Raw genomic sequence first — 17931 nt, 5'->3', positions numbered from 1 at the left:
GCGCTTAAGGTCATTCCAGCGCTTGTAGCAATCATTAGCTGTGCGCCTCACGAATCCAAGGGCACTTATGAGTTCCGCAATGGTCTGCCAGTGTGCCTGACGTTGTGCAGGTGTGGTCTTGGATCCTGCAACAATCACCATTTCGCGTCATGTGCGGACACATACTCCACAAGTGCATCAAGTTCGACCTGATTGAAGCTGGGCTTCCTTGGTGGGCCAGACTGTGTAGCCGTGTCTGGGGCATCAGCCTGTACTGGACGAGCACTCTTCCTCTTCCGCTTGGAAGGTGGTGGTGATACTGAGTGTCCTACGCCGCTCTGGACACTAGGGGCAGGAGCCCCGGTGGACTGTGGACTAGGAGTGTGGAAATGAACACTCACCATGGGACTTGGTGCAGGCATTAGCTGAAGTGTGATGTAGTCAGGGGGATCGTCAGCAGGATGGACTAGGACTGACACTGTCCTGGCTGGGACACTCAGAGCTGGGGTGGATGGAGCCGCAGCTGCCCCTGCAGCCTCCCCACCCTTCCTACTCGGGGCAGCAGATGACATGGCTGCCCCTGATCCACGTGGGCTGGTGACACCAACGTGCACCGCAACACTTGGCTTAGACCTGCTGACCTGGAAGTCAGCCATGGAGTCACCCAGTGCCAGGGCTGGTGCCACAATGAGCTGGTCCAACAAGGGCTGAGCAGGGATGGTGTCAGCCACGTTACCCTCAACCAGGGGGGGGGCATGGGTGTCCCTGACTGGTCACCCACACATGGGGGCTAGGGGCACCCTGCAAGTCCTGGCCACGTCCCCTGCCGTATCCACCACGGCCACCTCTTGTGGCTCGCCAACCTTTGCCACCTTTGCCGCGTGCTCGCCTCCCAACCATGGCACTGCTGTTGTTGTGCCTGTGGGAGTTGCAGTAAACTATTGTCCTGGGCAATTGGGGGTCAAAGGGGTAGGGTACTAGATGGAATTCGTACCCTAGTGCTCTAGCAAGGCTATAGGTGACCCCTGGGGGAAGATGACGGGTCACGCAACGCACAGGCACCCCGAAAAAGGGAGATAATGTGCACGCAACCCCTCCTAGACCATGTGCGTGGAAAAAAAAAACCTGCACTACGCTGTGGCACCCAGAAACACAAAAATGAACGTATGCGTGTCACACGCAGCCTAGACTGACCTCTGAAGGGGTAGGCAACACACGGGGCAAGCACAGATGTCAAATACGTGCGCGACTCACCGTTTGCCAGGAAATATCGCGTGAAAAATACGCGCGTGTGCGCGTTGGCAACACCCCCGCCAAAAGAAGAATTGTACGCTGTCTGAGGAGACAGGACAACAGGAGAAGTGAACGCTGTTTGAGGAAACAGGCCAAGGAAAAAGACAAGAAGAGAAAAAGCTGTTAGAGGTAACAGGGAGTACGAACTTGGAACACTGTGAAGTAAATTGCGTGTGAACCGACAAGAAGTACAGATTTCACCCACTCGCTCTCCACGAAAAGCACGTACAAGGAAATGGCATTCTGCACGTACCTTTTAAAGATGCCCACATGTCGAGCGTCACTTCCGCGTGTACGCGCTAAGGCCCCATCCTCCAATCACACGAGCTGACACTCTGACGTGCAGTCATTGGACATGTAACATGCACCCGTGTACAGGGAAACGCCCCCGCATACGCACTGAGGCCCTTTCCACCAATTACACGCTATGACACTCTGACGTGCTTATTTTTTATACGTGCCATGGAAAACTCAAGTGCGCGTAACCTCATAGACGCGCCTACACGCTGGGGGCCTTTGGGCCAATGAATTTGCGTACTGCTGCTGACGCGCTTACGCGCTAAGGCCCTTTCCTCGAATTACACGCAGACGTGCTGGATTTTCAAGTGCCAAATCACTCAGTATCAAGCTGGCCACGCGTAAGCACACGGAAGACCATGCTCCTGCCCAGAAGGCCGAATTACTGCCCCCCAGATCCCCGAGCACGCTCCCACCTGCCATCTGCTGCTGCCTGATTTCCTGCTGCCCACGTGCCCTGCCTTTTGCTGCCTGCACATCAGCCAGGGGTGCTGTTGCTGTGACCACCCCTGCTGGAACCGAAGACTCCCGACTGGGATTCCATTGCTCCACAGCCCAGCCCCAGGACCCAGTTGCCCACCCACTCCTGCCTCTGGGGTTGTCATGTCAGGCACTGCAACATCTGGCACCACTGACAATCCCCGGCCAGAGAGGCAGAGGGGCACCAGCTTCAGTGCCACCGAAGTTGGTGTCCTGGTGGAGCAAGTCCTGGGGCAGTATGATGCCCTCTTCGGAAGTTTTGCGCGCCGACAAGGAAGGACGGACTCGGATCTGGACGGACATTGTGACTGCCATTAACGTGGAGGGGGTGGCAGTCCGCGACTTCCAACATGTCAAGAAGCGCTGGGAGGACTTCAGGTCCAGGACCCTCAACAAGGCCCAGCGCCTCTTGAAGGCAGCGGATGCTAAGGGGCGCCTGGGCCACTTGTCGGACAATCAGATGAGGGTCCTGGAACGCATATCCCCAGCACTCCACGTCCAGGTCCTTGAGAGGCAGACCTGTCTGGAGTCAAGCGGTAAGTGTACATGCATCATGATTGTAAGCTGTGCGTGTGGTGATGTGCCAGTAGTGTGCAGGTTGCACATGTGTTTGTATGGGGCCAAGTATGGGTGGGGGTGTACAGGGCCGTGAGGCTAACACATGCGAGGGCTGTCATGTGTGAGACATGGATGGTGCTTGTGTGTGTATGCTTGCATGCCAAATGCAGTTGTGTGGGCACACATGTTTGGATGAATGTGTATGTAAGTAGGCATGTTCGTGATGTCACATATGGATGTTGTTTTCAGATGAATGTATCAGCACTGTGTACATGTGCATGTGTGTGTATTTGACAAGGGTGCAACAGTGATGCAACATGGATGCATGTGACAGCGGGATCTGGAAGCCTGATTGGCAGATGTGACATGGATGCCGATCTGAACACTGCGACAGTTGGCAGAGGTGTACACATGCATACAAGTGTGGTGGTGTCTGTACAGGTGTAGGCACTCCCTGTGTTGTATGTGATGTCTGGCTCACCTTTGCCCGCTCATGCTGTTGTATGTGTATGGATGGTGCTGGCAGTTGCGATATGGCTGTGGTATGGCTCAACTGATGAAGAGGGTGGAGAAGGTGCTGTGGAGCACAGCGGCGGGGATCGCACCGCCGGCCGGAGACGCAAGGCCCGGCTCCCCTCCCAGGTTGTGATCTCGTCGGGGAGTGAGGAGTCCGGTGCCGCGTCCCAGGCCGCAGCTGCCGGGGGAAGGTCCAAGAGGCGGAGGTCGGAGTTGGGCTCCTCGGGAGCAGAAGGGGCAGCTGGGACCCCACAGGGCCCAAAGGGGGAAAATGGCACGGAGTCATCCAGGTTGGTGGGGTGTTTGGTGGAGGAGGAGGCCGTGCAAGCAACAGAGACGGGGTCTGGAGGTGGGGATTCCACTGGTGCTAGTGGTGCAGTGCAGGACCAGGGACACGAGTCAGCACAGGTCGCCGCGGAGGTGCCTGTGTGCAATCCTGTCCCTGATCCTGTCACTGCATCATCTTGCACCAGCAGGGATGCCTACGTCCAGACCCGTTTTCAGGCAGGGGATGAGCTCACAACAACTGGCCTTCCTCTGCCTGCGGACGTGGCTATCCGGGTCCGGGTTGAGCCTGTCCTGACTGGTGTGGCGTTGCGTCAACGGGCCATGCGAGGTGACCTGCAGTTTTTTCATGAGGAGACCGCACGTCATCTCAAATGGCTCGTTGACCGCGTCGGCCTACTGGGACAAGTCACCCAGGCCGGATTCTTCCGTTTGATGGGGCTTGCTCAGACCCCCACCTCAACTGAACCCCCTATGCGCCAGTCGGCCTCCGTGCCATCTTCCCACCCATTAGTCACCTGGGTGCCCTGTGGAGCTATCTCTGACGGTGCGGCCAGGCTGGTGGAGGAGGCATCCCTGCCACAGTCAGGAGTCGGACGTCCAGCAGGGGTGGCCACATCAACGACTGCACCCCAGCCGGTGGAGGATGTGCAGGCAGCAGGAGCCAGGGCACGGGCAGAGGCACAGCAGCAGCAGCAACGAGGTGGGAGCCATGATGGCTCGGGGCCTTCGACATCGGAGGGGCAGGCATCGGCCGTAGGGCAGGAGGACCCAGGACGGGAAGTGTTTTCCGTGTGGCAGCGGTTGGGCCACGCCATAGATGCAGAGCGGCAGCGGGCGGAAGAGGCACGGCTCACGATGGTCAGGGCGGGGAACTCCATGCGGAGGACCCTGAGACGGGCCGAGTGCCTCGAGGCAATCTGCAGGGAGTTGGAGGTGAACATGTCGATGGCCCTGCGGACCCTTGGTGATATGGAGGAGGACCGCCTCCGGGACATTGAGCAGGAGTTAGATGATGCCCTGGCCCGGAACATCCCGAAGTGAGCCGTCGGACTGGCCCGCTGCCCTTGGAAATAGTTCCGTAGTTAGTGTTAGGTTTCCTTTGGTTTTGCATTTTTTTTTGACCTTTTGGACATTGGGCCACATTTTTGTATATAGTTTTTTTATCAGGTAGTGTTTTTAGATAGGTTTAATTTCTTCTGTTGGGATCATGGACCCTGGATTGTTTATCTGTATATAGTTGACTGTTGGATTTTCTATTTTTTTTTATGATTTACCCATGGAGCAATGGTTTTCGATTTTAATTTTCCATTGGATTTACTTTTGTGAACTGTGACTTTGGACACCTTTCCTTTGGATTATGATTTGTGGTTTTACATTATTTTACGGACATGCTGCTTTCTTTTTTTTAATTCCCATTTTCGTTTGTTTATTTTTGATTCAATTTATGTTGCTTTTAATACATATTTTTTCTTCAAATTTCAATGTGTAGTATCATCTCATTGGTTTCATGCATATCATGATATGGGTTTTGACATTCACTGACACCCATTGTGTGTATGTGAGGGACATGTGTTCATTTACAAACTTGCCATTGGGGTTGTATCATGTAATTGCCATTTCTAAGTGGGTGGATGCAATACTCGGGTGGGTGTTTGGCATTTGGAGGCTGCCCATTAGGCCCAGGGATCTAGATTGTGATGACATGTTCGCTGGAGGACATGTGTGGGGGCCTGCTGGCAGGTGGCCCTGACTGGTGGAGGTGCTGGGAGACATGAGTGTGGGCCTGGTGGAGGGTGCCCCTGGATGCTGGGGGGTGGGGGTGCTGGGAGACATGTGTGGGACATGAGTGGGGGCCTGCTGGCAGGTGCCCCACAGTGCTGGGGGGTGGGGGTGCAGGGAGACATGCGTGGGACATGAGTGGGGGCCTGCTGGCAGGTGCCCCACCGTGCTGGGGGTGGGGGTGCAGGGGGACATGCGTTGGACATGAGTGGGGGCCTGGTGGAGGGTGCCCTGCATTGCTGGGAGGTGGGGGTGTACGGGAGACATGTGTGGGGGCCTGGTGGAGGGTGCCCTGCACTGCTGGGGGGTGGGGGTGCTGGGAGACATGCGTAGGGGCCTGGTGGAGGGTGCCCATGACTGCTGGGGGGTAGGGGTGCAGGGGGACATGAGTGGGACATGAGTGGGGGACTGCTGGCAGGTGCCCCACAGTGCTTGGGGGTGGGGGTGCTGGGATACATGTGTGGGGGCCTGGTGGAGGGTGCCCTGCACTACTGAGGGGTGGGGGTGCTGGGAGACATGTGTGGGGGCCTGGTGGAGGATGCCCTGCACTGCTGGGGGGTGGGGGTGCTGGGAGACATGTGTGGGGGCCTGGGTGAGGGTGCCCATGACTGCTGGGGGGTGGGGGTGCAGGGGGACATGAGTGGGACATGAGTGGGGGCCTGCTGGCAGGTGCCCCACAGTGCTGGGGGGTGGGGGTGCAGGGGGACATGAGTTGGACATGAGTGGGGGCCTGGTGGAGGGTGCCCTGCACTGCTGGGGGTTGGGGGTGCTGGGAGACATGTGTGGGGGCCTGTTGGAGGGTGCCCATGACTGCTGGGGGGTGGGGGTTCAGGGGGACATGAGTGGGACATGAGTGGGGGCCTGCTGGCAGGTGCCCCACAGTGCTGGGGGGTGGGGGTGCTGGGAGACATGTGTGGGGGCCTGGTGGAGGGTGCCCTGCAATGCTGGGGGGTGGGGGTGCTGGGAGACATGTGTGGGGGCCTGGTGGAGGGTGCCCTGCAATGCTGGGGGGTGGGGGTGCTGGGAGACATGAGTGTGGGCCTGGTGGAGGGTGCCCCTGGATGCTGGGGGGTGGGGTTCTGGGAGACATGAGTGTGGGCCTGGTGGAGGGTGCCCATGACTGCTGGGGGGTGGGGTGCAGGGTGACATGAGTGGGACATGAGTGGGGGCCTCCTGGCAGGTGCCCCACAGTGCTGGGGGGTGGGAGTGCAGGGGGACATGAGTTGGACATGTGTGGGGACCTGGTGGAGGGTGCCCTGCACTGCTGGGGGGTGGGGGTGCTGGGAGACATGTGTGGGGGCCTGGTGGAGAGTGTCCTGCACTGCCGGTGGGTGGGGGTGCTGGGAGACATGTGTGGGGGCCTGGTGGAGGGTACCCTGCACTGCTGGTGGTGGGGGTTCTGGGAGACATGTGTGGGGGCCTGGTGGAGGGTGCCCAGGACTGCTGCGGGGTGGGGGTGCAGGGGGACATGAGTGGGACATGAGTGGGGGCCTGCTGGCAGGTGCCCCACAGTGCTGGGGGGTGGGGGTGCTGGGAGACATGTGTGGGGGCCTGATGGAGGGTGCCCCTGACTGGTGGGGGGTAGTGGTGCAGGGAGACAGGAGTGGGGGCCTGGTGGAGGGTGCCCTGCACTGCTGGGGGGTGGGGTGCTGGGGGACATGTGTGGGAGCCTGGTGGAGGGTCCCCTGCACTGCTGGGGGGTGGAGGTGCTGGGAGACATGTGTGGGGGCCTGGTGGAGGGTGCCCCTGACTGCTGGGGGGTGGGGGTGCTGTGAGACATGTGTGGGGGCCTGGTGGAGGTGCCCCTGATTGGTGGGGGGTGGGTGTGCTGGGAGACATGTGTGGGGGCCTGCTGGCATGTGCCCCTGACTGCTGGGGGGTGGGGGTGCAGGGGGACATGAGTTGGACATGAGTGGGGGCCTGGTGGAGGGTGCCCTTGGATGCTGGGGGGTGGGGGTGCTGGGAGACATGTGTGGGGGCATGGTGGAGGGTGCCCTGCACTGCTGGGGGGTGGGGGTGCTGAGAGACATGCATTGTTGATCAGTTATGCAAGGTGACATGTGGCTTGGCTGGGGGCCATGCCCATGGTGGATGGGCTGCCTGTGGGACATGAGCAGGGGTGCAGGGTAGTACCCCGTGGTGTGGGCTGCCTGCAGGGGCCGTGGAGGTTGTAGAGCGAACACCTGGGAGGACCCACACGGCCAATTCACGTGTAGTACTCCCCGGAACCCCTGAAATACAGGTACCCTGCTGAAATCGCATGTGAGATTTCCTGCACACCCTGAAATACACGTACCCAGGACATTCGAGTGTGGAACTTCCCGCGCACCCCTGAAATACGCATACCCTGCTGAATTTGCTTGTGAAACTTCCCACACACCTCAGGAATACACGTACCCAGGACATTCACATGTGGAACTTCCGGCGCACCCCTGAAATACACGTATTCTGCTGAATTCGCTTGTGAAACTTCCCGCACACCCCAGGAATACACATACCCAGGACATTCGCGTGTGGAACTTCCCGCGCACCCCTGAAATACACTTACCCTGATGGAATCGCGTGTGGAACTTCCCGCGCACCCCGAAATACATGTACACAGGACATTAGCGTGTGAAACTTCCCGCACACCCCAGGAATACACGTACCCAGGACAATCGCGTGTGGAACTTCCCGCGCACCCCTGAAATACACGTACCCTGCGGAATTCACGTGTGAAACTTCCCGCGCACCCCGAAATACATGTACACACGACATGTGCGTGTGGAACTTCCCGCGCACCCCTGAAATACACGTACCCTGATGGAATCACGTGTGAAACTTCCCGCGCACCCCTGAAATACACGTACCCTGCTGAATTTGTGTGTGAAACTTCCCGCGCACCCCTGAAATACATGTACCCTGCTGAATTTGCGTGTGAAACTTCCCGCGCACCCCTGAAATACACGTTCCCCACTTGGCGTCTGCTGTTTGGCAGCCCTGTGAACTGGTCCAGGGTTAGCGCAGACATTTGCAATGAATTGGGGATTTTGATGGCTTTTACTTGCGCGAGGGCGTTCTTGGATGCGTAACTGGCGCTGCTGCAGGGTCGCTGCGCCACTCTGCGCCACAGCTGGTTTTGGAGACTAAAATCCATGAATACGCTGTGCGATGAAATGGATTTTATCGCACGCGGCTGGTGCAGTGTATCGCACGGGGACACTGTGCGCCAGCCGCGTGCGCCACTTTTGTGCGAAATTCTATGAATTATCCTGATAGTTCTTTTTCTGTGAAAAAAAAACCCTTTATAATTTGTTAGGCAACATAGTTTAAAACTTTTAATGGCATACCACTTTTATTGTATTGACATGAAATAACCATTGGGTCATTGGGAGAAAAAAAAATCATGAAAGATTAACATAAAACCATTAGAATTATGTGAGTGTAAGTGTTAAAGTATGCTCCTTTGAAAAGTGGTGTAATGAATGGAATGTTTAAAGTAGTTGGATACATTATGGTGTATTCCAACTATATTAGACTTTACAAGTGGTTTTTTAGTAACCAGAAGTGGTTTGTTATGAAAGGTATTTTTAAAGTAGTTAGATACCTGTTGGTGTATTGTTACTATCTTGACTTTTAAAGGCACTATTGTAGTATTAAGGATGTAGTTAGATACCTGTTGTCATATTTGAACTGTTCATTATGCTACAGTTTAGTGAGTAAATGTTGGTTGACGGAATATTAAGTAGGCATTTGCTAGATTTGCTGGTAACCTTTGTTTTGGAGTAACAGATGTATTGTTACATTCAACCCTACCACTTCTTTTTTGACATATGCAGTATAGTACCCTGAAGTGGTTGTGGCACTAGGGCAATATATTATGCCTACTGTTGTAAAGGTTTTCTTGCCAAGAGATACTTGGCCATGTGTAAAGCTAGTGAGCTTACAGTTCTGTTTTTTGGTACCATCTGCATTGTACCTTAGAATCATTAGTATGACATATTGGCTACGTGAGTTTATTTGTCTGCTGGAAGGCTTGTCTGAATTACACAAACTGCATCAGGTGCCATGAAGTGCATTCTGCAGAAGCTTGTGAAATGGAATGGATTTACAATTTTGTATGGATATGTATACAAATTGTGCATAAGGGATGTGCTCTTGTAAACATGGTTGCAGAGAGTGCATGTATGTTTCCACGTGTATGAAATCTGGAAGATTTCATTTATATGGATGTTTTTGGTTTCCAGTACTTGCAATAAGTACATTATGAAATCTTGTGAATCGTCTTGTGTGTTTATGGTACATTTTATCATTCCTGCACAGTAGTCCAATTCTTAACTTATACTTGAGACACTGCAAGTGTTCTCAGGAATATTTGTGGCATTTCTGTGTAGGCTGAGCATTTGCAAACACAACTGGTCCAAGTTGTTTAAGTACATGTTGTGAACAATTGGCGGCAATTGGAAGAAAAGATTGATTGTTACATTTGGATAGAAATGTACACGAGTTGTGTTGCAGAATTTAAATGGACCAGAGAGTTGTGCCTCAGCAATATTTGATGGGCCTGCAGATCTTTTTTGAGAAGAGATATTTGTCACTTTGTCTTCTGATGGACGTGCAGTTGAGTTTGTAGTAGACAGATTTGTGGTTGTATTATTTGATGGAGAAGCAGTTGGTTGTTGTTTCTTTAGCGATATTGCTGGGAGATCTGTTATATGTTCTGTTTGTATTAGTTTCTTTTTAAAGGTTTTATTTTTTGAGGTACTGGGTACATATCTAGATGGGGGTGTACAGTGCACGTAGCCTGTTGTAATCTAGAATGCAAGGAATGTCAGCGTTGACTTTGTTTTCATCAAAGTTAACTAGAAATTGGCCATTGAGTTTACAGAGACATGAAAGTGCTGCATAACTCATACCTTCTTTAAAGACGGTGCTGCCAATGTCAATCAGTGCATGATCTAGGGTTAGACCTTGCAAGTTGTGAAAACTGACAGCATATGCAAGAGAATTGTTCTCTGCATACATGCATGTCTTTGAAAAGGAAGGAAATGTGCTATTGTGCGGCCAATTTCTTTAACTTCTGCAAGATTTTCAAACGGATGTTGACAAACTGAATGTTGATGTCATGTGGATATGTTTGGAAGCCAACAACTGTACCAATAGCTCCATTGACTAGACCTTGTTCTATGTCAAGGTTACGTAGAACAAGTTTATGTAGAACAAGGTTAGAATGGCTCTTCAGTTTAGACACAAAGTTAATGTTTTTTTTTCCAGTCCAGCTGTGCAGGTGTTACATTTTTCTAATCTATTTAGTCGTGATATTGCTTGTTGACACATACGGAGTGTCATGCCATGCACATCTAGTTTGTCTGTGGAGCTGATATGCAGTATGGGTAGTATCTCTCTTTTTTTTTTACATTGTTCAGTTGAATTAACTACAGCTTGCAAGGGTTGGCATTAAAGACATGCCTTTTATATTTTGTTGAGTCAGTTGTTCCATAACGTCAGGAGCAGATATGTTTCACCCATATAGCTCATGGAGTAGTCTACTATTAAGATGGATTTTGCATCTTTAGCAAGATGGCCAGTTCTAATGCTTTTTAAAATGTTAGCATATGTGAGGTATGCAGTTGGATGCATGTTTTTAGTTAGGTCTCTGTAGTGAACATGTTGCCAGAGGTGTACAACTCCAATACTGCCGAGTATGTTGCAGCATTGTTTGTGTCCTAATGTTTTGAAATTAAGTTGGCCTTGTACTGGTGTTAACTGTAGGAGGTCTCCAAAAACAATAACATGTTTTCCTCCAAATAGTTCTTCGTACTTGGTTTTTAGGACTTTTTGCATTCCGAATTAAAGCCAACATGAGGTTGGATACCATGCTAACTTCTTCTATTAGGAGCACTTTCATTTATTTCAGAATTGTGTGTACTTCAGTAGCAGCTATTGCTGATGATGTGTAGAATTCACATTTTTTTTGGTGTTCTAATGGATGGGGCAGTAGTCGGTGTAAATTTACACCTCCTAATCTATAGGCAGCTAACCCTATAGGGGCTGTAAATTTTGTAGACATTTGCTAATGTTTTTAATTAGGAACGTTTTACCAGCACCAGCTTCACTACTTCGATACAGGAGCAGATCTTTATAATGTTTAGAGCTACACGTTTTAGTGTCATGTTTAAAACCATGCTAATTGTCTTCAGTGACTTCTAGATAAATGGTGAGTTGTTCATCAATTTAACTGTGAGTTCAGCACTGACAATTCTTCTTCAAATTGTTTAGATTGATACATGTTATTTTCTACCTCAGTCGTGGCTATTTCTGCTTCATTTAAAAGAAGTGCTTCACCAAGTGGTTCATGGCTTCCTGTAAGAGAATTTTGACTGCCCTCAGGAGTGTCTTTATCTAGTTGAGCTTCAGTGTCTTACTCGTGCTGGCATTCATTGTCCAACTTTTCTTTGTATTGTGAGAAACGACTTTTTTTATACTGCTTTCATTGCTTTGAATGCAGGTTCAAATGAGTCATATTGCCTCATCAGGAGTCTGGCAGTATCCTGGCGGTAGTACCATCAGCACAAATAGTGTTACCACTATTTGATCGAGCACTATTAGTACCTGCTCATGAGTAGCAGCACAGCAGTAAGTTCCCAATCCTCCGTTTGGTCTTTTGGAACCTATGGGGTGGGGGGGCTATTTCTGCCAGCGGTAATTGCACCAGCAGTAATAGCACTGAAAACAGCTGAAAACAGGTGGTAGGGGGACATTTTTACCTCCAGCAAAAATCTTGAGGAATATGTTCCACTTACCACTAGACACTTGATTAGGCAAACCCTTAAATGCAGCAGTAATAGCGTTACCACAGCAAGTAAGGGCTAAGGCCCAACTCATGATGAGGCCAACAGTCACCTAATAATTCTTCTTTTCTCCAAGGTTTAATAAGTTGCAGTTGGACCATTTCATAAAGTTCTCTATGTTGCAGAGATTTGAATGATAACATTATATGATTATTTAGGCTGTGTTTGGTAAGTTTCACTAGGCTTCCTTCACAATTTGAGAATGAATATATTCCAGTTATCACATCTGCTGTTACATTGTTTTTGTAGGAGTCATTTTGTGCTATGTCATACAGGCACATGTTTTCCTAAGCAGTACTTCTGTTTGGGTAGTATGTGTCAATCAAATAGTTTTTTTTTAATGTCCTGGCTTTGGGATAATTTGTGGCTATTCCATCAGACTAAGGTGTAACTCGACAATTTGTTCAGGTTTGCCATATAAGGCTGTACCTGTTAAACAGTCTGCAGCTTCGTAGCACCTGCATTCTCTATTGGAGAGCGTTTTTATACCGAAGAAGTTACATTTTTGTGACAGTGTTTTGTCAGATGACATGTCATCCCAGAGGTCTTTTAACTCTGTTTTATCAGCTTTGGTGAGATAGGCTGTGACATATCTAGCAGCTGCAATGGAATTGACTACAATGCATTGTTTGCCTATGCTTGCATTCCACAAGAGGGCAATGATTGCATTGTAATCATTGATATACTTGGATTCTTCATCCCTTTTAATGTTGTATATATTTTTAGGGGATTTGCCTCTTACGCTGTGTCTAACAGAAGACATCCAAGCTATTCACTTATATTTTTTTTGCAAACTGGTCTAGGGAAGACAATGCAACATTTGGTATAGTATCTACATCTGTTTTAATAGCTATGTCAGCAATATTTGTCACACTTATGTATTTGGAAGCATAATACTTATGTACATAGGTTCCTGTGAGTGGTTTCTGAAGTGCTGTTGCAGGCAATGCATTTTTGAATAAACTGTAAAACAGTGGCATCACTGTCATGGCCACATTTGAGAGCATCTTTTATCCACAAAAGCATATGGATGTGTGGTGCTCCTCTGGATTGATATTCATATATATGGGTAGTTTTATTGCAGATGAAGTACATCATTGCAATGAAGTGATGGTGAAAGTACCTTGATACATTGACAGGGTCAAGAGAACAGGGATTTTTATATCTAGTACATCTTTATTTTTTTTGCAGTGCATAAGAAGTCGTGCAAGTCATCCCATGCATACTCTGCAGAACTTAAAGGAACAAACCATGTGGGTGAGTTTAGGTTCCTTAGCATACAATGTACATTAGCGTGAGGTCAGAACCAGTATTGTTTTGTATAATACATGTTTGTTAAAGAGATTTGTGATACTTGAATGCAAAACTTCATCTTTGTCTTTTATTTCTTTAAGCAGTTGGGTAGAGGACATATTTACAAAATGAGAGCCAGATTTTAATGTGTGTGCAACTTCATAAAATAGAGATACTAGTTCACTTTCAAACTGCAGGTGGAAAATGTATGTCTCAATCTGGGGTCCTCAGAATACATTTGTAAAGAGCGATATTCTGATGCACTAATTTGTGTTGACCTTTCATCATAGCTTCCTCCTTGTCAGTGGGATAGAGTAGAGGAAAAGAACTTGCTTCTACACATTTTTCCCATACGCTCATTGGAGATCATTTGGCTTGACACATTTGATGTTTCTAATGCATCTTCAATGCTGTCTTTGTAGTGTAATGGGTGAATTGTATACTTGTCTGAAAGGTTGGCTGCAGTAACAGGGTATACACGTTCAAATTGGCCAGTTGCTGGTGATTCTTGAATGATTTGGGTTGTTTCTCTAAAGTTTTCCTCTATGTTTATATCATTGTAATAATTTGTTTTCTTTCAGATATTGTAGGACTTGTCTAACTTTGTTTCATGTCGAGTATTTCTTGCCAAATGTCTTCGGGGCACATCACAAGTTGGGCAATTTCAACAGCAACTGTGACTGCGAACCCGAAAACCCAGCGCACATTGCGTTACCATCGGCATCCCGCGCTATTAGCGCCGCGGGAAATGCATCACTGCCGGAATGGGAAAAAAGCGGCGGACATTTTGGAAATCACAATCTGCTGAAAATCGCAGCCTATGTAAGCCATCCACTGCTGAAAATACTGCAAAATATCTGGACAGGGTCAGAAAATCCAAGTTTTCTGAGTCAGAATTAACTATAGTGGATGGAATGGACAGAGTGGATGGAACTGACGGAGTGGATGGAACGGATGGAGTGGATGGAACAGATGGAGTGGAAGGAACCAATAGAGTGGGAGGAACTGACGGAATGGATGGTAGGGACGGAGTAGATGGTAGGGATGGAACAAATAAAACGGATGAGTAGACTGAACGGATGAGACGAATGAGCAGATTGACCGGATGGAAAGGATGATTAGATTGAACGAATGGAACAGATGAAAAGGATGGAATAGATGGAACGAATCAAGTGGATGGAACAGATGCAGTGGATGAAATGGATGCAGTGGATGAAACAGATACAGTAGACAGAACAGATGGGGTTGATGGAACAGGTGGAGTGGATGAAACAGGTGGAGTGGATAGTTTAGTTTAGTTTTAGTTTATTATTTGTATGGCGCGCCATACCCTGGAGTATCAGGGCGCAAACAGACAGGGATATGCTCAACTTAGTTACAGATACATAGAAATCAGATGAAAGTACAGATGCGCTAAGCTTGGATAGAACAGTTGGAGTGAATGGAACGGATAGAGTGGATGGAGCGGATAGAGTGGATGGAGTGGGTGGAACAGATGGAGTGGATGGAACAGATAGAGTGGATGGAACGGATGGAGTGGATGTAACAGATGGAGTCGATGGAACGGATAGAGCAGATAGAATGGATTGAGTGGACGGAACAGATGGAGTGGGTTGAACACACAAAGCGGATTGAACGAATAGGAAGAGTGGAACGGATAGAACACATTAAATGGATGGAAAGGATGAAATGTGTCTATGGAATGGATTGATGAAGGGTTGAGTGGATGGAATGGATGAAAGACTAGTAGACTGAATGGATGTAACCGACGAAATGGATGAACAGACGAAGTGGAATTAACGGACAGAGTAAATATAACAGATAGAATAGATGGTACAGATGGAGTGCCCGCTCTCAAGCGCTTTACAGATAACCACCATATCACACTACCATGCTTACTCTCTCCTACACACCACCACTCAACTAGAACACAGCGATACTATGACACATTCGGTTTAGCTGTTCTCATACTAACGCTCGCCACATACTCCTCATCACCCTAATTAAACACAGCTAGCTGAGCACACACCACTAGCTTAAGTGTCTCCTCAGGCCTAACACAGCCAGAAATCAGTCTGGGTGTCCACCCTCCAAAATGAACATATACAACTGACCTCCCCACCACCACACCTACCGCTAAGAAGCAGCTATCATGCAACTGCCACACTGGCTGCACACATATCCGGTGCACCCATGCACCTTATGACACGCTCTCTCTCTACTGACTTCAAATACGGTTCCCGAGGGTGTTCAACCTACCAGCGCTTTGAGATCATACCAATGATACATAAGGCGCTATATAAATGCCAAGTAACATAACATAACATACTGGTGAAGAAGGTACTATGCCATCAGGATGTGCTATATGGCCCACAGCAGAGAAAGACCAGCACACAGCGGTGCACGCAGATCTCGAGAGCGGTCAGCGAGAAGGTGAAAGTGGTGGGCCGTGTGACCAGGGATGGGGAGGACTGCCGCAAGCGGTTCAATGATTTGTGGGTCCGTGTTCAGGGGCTCCCGACCCAGCACATGAGTGAGACTATGGGGAATGGATGAGGGCCACCACCACCACCAGAGCTCACACAGTGGGAGGAGTAGGTCACCACTCTAATTGACATGGGTATGATTGAGGGAGTGGGAGGAGTGGAGGTAGGGACTGGCACCTAGAAAGTTGGAGGTGAGTACTCCCCCCTTGGAAAATGCATTATTGTGTCTCGCTCACTCGTCCCTACCTGGTGTGAATATCTGACAACCAGGCACTGTGGGTGCATTGCGTGTGATGTATCACATTCACCAGCACCACCACCGCAAGAAGGGACTGGCATGACAAATCAAGGCATAGGACCCCACCGAGGCACAGCCACATTGCCTCAACGACCCCAAGCCACCAGGGTGTCACTGCCTCAAACGTGCCAAAACACAAGGGGGTCACAGCATTTGGAGGTAGCCACCAGTAGAACCCACACAGAGGACAGTCACACATTCAGTGATGAACAGCATGGTGCAATGGTGTTTTCACCCATTCAGAGTCCCAATAAGGAAATGGCCACATCTCAAGGGACCCCCGGAGCAAGTGCAAGTAGAAAGCTACACTACCCATGTCCAAGCACTCAGACGTCGTGTGCACACACCATTGCCTGATGTGGACACCCATTCATGTGGCTCAACTAAAGGCAGACTCTCCATCTCTCCATCCACGGCAGCCCCACCAGACAGGCCAGCACATCTAACAACAGCTCCACTATCACACTGTGTAGAACTGGCAGGCTGATGAGCCCCACATGTGATAGACCCATAGTTCCAGGAGCAGCAGTAATGGCATGCCTGGACATCAGCAATGCACGTCAGAGGCAAAAAGAGGACATGGAGGTCACACACAACTGCCACATTAAGGCAATAAGCAGTGCTATTCGGGTCAGTTTATGCAGAGTAGATGCGGGAAGCCAATAACCTCCTCCACCAGCAGCTGCAGTTGGCACCATCAATTCCATCAACCTCGACAACACACACTGAGGGATCCCTGCAGGTTTTCCCAGGCTAGATTCCTTGCACCATCCCCAACGGTGTTCACCAGAAGGTGCCAGACGTGGGTAGTGTCAATGTCCTTTCTAGGTGGACAGAGAACTGGTGGGCTGAGGGCATGGCACATGGATCCACATGCACTGTGTTGGGGTGTTGGTGGGGGTGGCAGGAATGTGTTTGGGGTGTTGTTGGGGGCAGCCAAAAATGTGTTCTGGGCATTGGTGGGGGCGGGGGGTTTGTGCCAGGCAAAATACATCCTGTTCATACTGCAGAGGAAGCTTGGACATTTATGATTGTGTTCAAGTGCTCTTTATTTGACAAGTGATGTTTGTGACATGTACCCATCCACCAGATCAGAAATAATTGTCAATCAACACCTGTCTGGCCAACCTCCCCTCCCTCACCCCATCCCTATTTGCATTGTCCTCAGCTACAGGCACATGCTCATCGTCACTCCCATCCCCAGGTGGTTGGCCAACAGCATCCGGGGATAGTGGCACATGCCTGCGGCAGCAGATGTTATGCAGCATGGCACAGGTGAGTACAATTTTCCCCACTTTCTCTGGCACATACATCAGATCCCCTCCTGTATGGTCTAGGCACCAGAAATGTTCCCTCAGAAAACCAAATGCCATTTCCACACAGATGCGTGTACACTGATGGACAATGTTATATGCCAGCTCTGCTTCAGTTTGTGGATTACGCACAGGGGTCATGAGCCAGGTGTACTGCCCGTATCCGGAATCACCTGCAGTGGACAAAATGTGTACATTAGGCCTAGGTTGGTTCATTGGATGTGCAAGGGATACACAATAATTCCTAAGCACTATGGTCATGTATGTGTGGAACATCTCATTGCAATATTTGTATACATCCATCATATTTACGGACATGCACGGGCTGACCTTTACATTCTGCCTATGTAAATGAGTAAGATGTTATGTGGGAGGTTAAATTCGCATGCGCTTGGTGTCAATGTACATGCAGCAGTGTATCATTTTTATGGGTATGTGTGTGATACTCATGCTGAACAAGTATGGTTATGTTTCCATTTCTCCTTTGATTATGGTGTCTTCATGTACACCTTGTGTGCTCT

The sequence above is a fragment of the Ambystoma mexicanum genome, chromosome 6q (assembly GCF_040938575.1).
Source record: "Ambystoma mexicanum isolate Mex_15411 chromosome 6q, UKY_AmexF1_1, whole genome shotgun sequence".
Classification (NCBI taxonomy): domain Eukaryota; kingdom Metazoa; phylum Chordata; class Amphibia; order Caudata; family Ambystomatidae; genus Ambystoma; species Ambystoma mexicanum.
The sequence above is the reverse complement of the archived record's forward strand: the minus strand, read 5'-3'. Positions refer to the sequence as shown.